Source organism: Triturus cristatus, chromosome 7 (assembly GCF_964204655.1).
Source record: "Triturus cristatus chromosome 7, aTriCri1.1, whole genome shotgun sequence".
Lineage (NCBI taxonomy): Eukaryota > Metazoa > Chordata > Amphibia > Caudata > Salamandridae > Triturus > Triturus cristatus.
Window position 1 is genome coordinate 221633129 of NC_140590.1, and position 3821 is coordinate 221636949.

The 3821-nt window shown below is 45.6% G+C and overlaps 1 long non-coding RNA gene across 1 annotated transcript; it reads left to right on the forward strand.

Annotated features, from left to right (window-relative positions):
• Positions 1–538: 538 nt before the first annotated feature.
• On the forward strand, positions 539–3565 carry LOC146809263 (uncharacterized). The gene is made up of 3 exons (XR_014965536.1): positions 539–632; positions 2078–2194; positions 3184–3565. It is a non-coding gene; the product is annotated as an uncharacterized LOC146809263 (long non-coding RNA).
• Positions 3566–3821: the final 256 nt, after the last annotated feature.

Consider the following 3821-nt stretch of genomic DNA (forward strand, 5'->3'; position numbering starts at 1 on the left):
TATGCGTGATGCCCCCCCTCACTCAGTTACGTGACGTGCTGCTAGTACGGCAGTCTTTAGAACCTTTTCTAGTTTGTTCAATGAGTGGAGGTAGGCTTAGCAGTTACTTAGCAGTAGCAGATCAGCATCAATCAAACCAAAATTTGGTGTATACAAAAAATGTAGTCATGTTCATGTGTCCTCCATGATTGGACCATACGCATTGTTGAGGAATACAGTGGAAATGCATACTTAATGTACAATTGGCATGCCTGGAATAGGTGGGCTAGGTTGGGTGGTACGTTGTACTACTACTTAGGCTTAGTTGTAACTTAGTTTTCTGGAATCAGAATGGAAGACTGGATTACTGTTGATAAATAGTAACTTAAGTAGTCGAACTGTGAATCCCCCGATATTACATGTTGACCAGATGAGATCGGTCAATGTAGTTATTGCAATTGTTGTTTACATAAGTGTTTTTTGACCGTTGTTGAAAAATATTGTATTTGTTTGACACCATCCATCAATGTTTGTCTCTTTCTTTTATCTTTCCTGTTCATCAGCACCCAGGGGCAGACCGACAGCGACTGGGCAGTTGGCGGGACAGGAACACCACCAGGAGGACACCGCTGAGGGCTCCTCTGCTGGCCCCAGTAAGTCTTCTTGTTTTTAATAATATTTCTTATTCCATAACTTTTACTGCCCCATTTTTCCCGAACTATAGTGTGTTTCCAAATGCTATTTTTTTTACCACCAATTATCCTTCGATCTGTACGGTTTCAAAAATCTTATCCCTGCCTCCGCTATGATGACTCTGAGTACTACTACTACATACTATCAGTCTGTCTGTACTGTAGTAGCTAGTCTTGCCCAGTTGGCCAGTGCCACTCTTTGTGAAAGGTTGTAATATAAAACTCATATTCACCAGTAGCTCGTACAATCCGTTGGGTCGTTGTCTTGTACTACTTTTACTCTTATTGATGTTGAGGCTTTGAAAATTCACAGCAACAACAGCCCTACCAGATTTCCTAATATTTTGATATGATACCCTATAGGACATACCACTGTTGTAGGGATCTTGCACATACATTTGCACCAGAAAATAGGATGTTGGTGATGGTAGGTTGGACCTTCCTTGCACACCTCAATCAGAAATTCCGCACCCACCACAATTCCACTGCTTGACTATAGTACTGTCTTGTCATACCTATTAGGTCTCGGAACCCTCCCCCCAAGATACCCAACAAGTACACAACCCAGAACATAACAAACCCAACCTCTGTCATGGAAGCAATTCACATGCACACCCTTACTTTAATTTGCTCACTCGTGTAAGTTAGTCCACACCAAATACCACCAAGTCTATGTAAGTTTAAAATGTTTATTTCAATTTGAGAAGGTCTGTACACTGTTTTATTAGCAGCACCAACCGGCAAATCAATAACATTAAAACAATATACATTGTTACACTTATACAGTTGGGAATTAAATCATGATAACTGAACAGTGGTGGAAGGCAGCACCACCATCCCATAGCAATTTAGTTTATATAAATTTATAAATGAAGATGTGAGTGAAGGGACCCCTCACCTCAGAAGAACCTAGTACTGGTAGTTGGTGCATCGTTCAGAAGCTCTGGTTCGTAGAAGGGAATCTTGCGTCTGTAATGCGAAAAAAGAAATGGTGTGCGTTAGTATATTGCAACTTGCAAGCATTTCTCAGCCGTGCCAAAAAGTGTAGCATCTATGGATAAGCAATATGGACTAACAGTAGTACACCAGTTCTTCCTAAAAAAGTGGCTTGTTAATGTTTGTTGACCGCTTGTACGCAGCGCGTAGACTAGACAGTAGCAGTGTGAGGCAGGTCATGTGGGCTCAAAGGTGTCTTAAGAAGCTGCAAGGTAAAGGTAAAGTCACATGTGCATGGCTAGGGCTAATCAAGCAAAGGCTACAATGATCATATAACTATTAGTGTCTACTCTACTACTACCTGATTTGTACTAGTGATGTATGTTAGTATTAACCCATTTTTCAACCTTGCTACTGATCAATAGGGGGGAGGTGTATATGACGCCTAATAAATGTGTAATGTTTTCTAGGCGCACTACCGACCACCATTGCCGGGGCCAGCGTAGGCGACGCGGAGGGCGAGGATGCGGCAGTTGCAGATAGCAACGGAGCGGAAGGGGGAGTGGCAGCACCAGTGGCAGGCGGTGGTAAGTTAGATTCATAATCCTTAACTATTGTTGAACTTGACAGCACACTCACTGCAAGGGTGTACTGTATGTATATGTATACTGTACAGTTGTGACTTAGGGCCCCATTAGGATGGTGGGCGTATTGCCCCCGCCGGGCCGGCTGGAATTCACTGCCGTCACCGCAGGGGCAAACCTCCCGCCATCCCTGTAGAAAATATTCAGACATGTCCAGGCGGAAAAGGGTTCAATATGGCGGTGGTGTCTCTCTCACCACACCGCCAGCCGTATAATCTGCATTTTGGAATGCCTTTGCGTGGCGGCATTGCCGTCCGCCACGGAAAGGCATGCACACATTGCAGAGTATGCTTGGGGGCCCCCATGGAGGGTACCTACCTATGCTATGGTACCCCCCCGACTTTCAAAGCAAAACGTGACAGGCTCTGTGCGGGGCCCGTCATGTTGTGCTTGGAAAAGCAGCACAACATTTTAGCATTGCTTTCAGCAAAGCCAACCAGAATTTAAATTTAAAAAAACAGGGTGCGCCCGCCACTGTGCCGGGCGCATCATCCTAATTAATTGTCCCCACGGGACCCCCACCCTTTTTAGCAGTCGGATGGCGGGCGGACAAAGTCCGCCCGCTATCCGATGTCGTAAGTAAGTATGAGTTGTTGGGGACGTTTGAAGAGTGAGCTAGAAGACTAGAATTCCCTTTAATTGGTATTGGACTAGGAGCCGGAGTATTGAGTAACCAATGGCCTCATCTATCTGATTTCAACTCCGCTTTGAAAGATTTATGGAGAAGAGCACCTGGTGCACTGTTCAACTAAAAAGTGTAAGACAGGTGGAAGGAAGAAGGACGGGCGACATTTAAGATGTTATGTACTACTGTGCTTTATTTTATAGTGCTACTCTACCATGCCACTATGTGTATAAATAATTACCTTGTCCTACTGTTTTATTAAGACTATATTTTACAATTGTCTTGTTTTTTTCTTTTTGATACACAGCTACTCCGAAAATCAACCGGAAGGAGTTGGCCGCCAAGGCACGGCGCCGGAAGCTGGAGGCAATCCAGCAGGAATACCGGCGGCTGGTGGTCCTAGCCGAGGAGGAGAAGGAGACTGCAGCAGCAATTCAAGCCTCCTCCAGTGCCCCGGGCCCCAGCCACCGCCCTCCAGCGGTACGGCGCCACCGTCTGGCGGCTGCCCGCCACCACCGTGCCATCTCCGGTGCCCCCCCCACTGTGCCTGCAACTGCCGCGGCCTTAGACGCCGCGTCGCCCATTTAGAGGATGAGATGCGCCAGATGCGTGTCCTCCTCCAGTCCCGCCCCACCAGTTAGTCCCTGTCACTGCCCCTTTTTTAATTCCTGTTCTTATTCTTTACTCGTTTGGCCGTTAAGACTTTTTTCTACTGTGGACAGTGGTTGGGGTTAGGGAGGGGGGTCGGTCACCTTTTTTGGGTTTAGTTTATTTTTGTTAGGGTCAATTAAATATATTTTTCAATGTTACATGCAATGTTGTTAATGTTTTGTAGGTGGGGTAACTGTTTTACATCACACTGTTTCCTTGCTGGTGCATGGCCGCCCATAGCCTGTGTTTGATTTCAATAATTTGCTGACTGTATAAGACACAAACAGATAGATG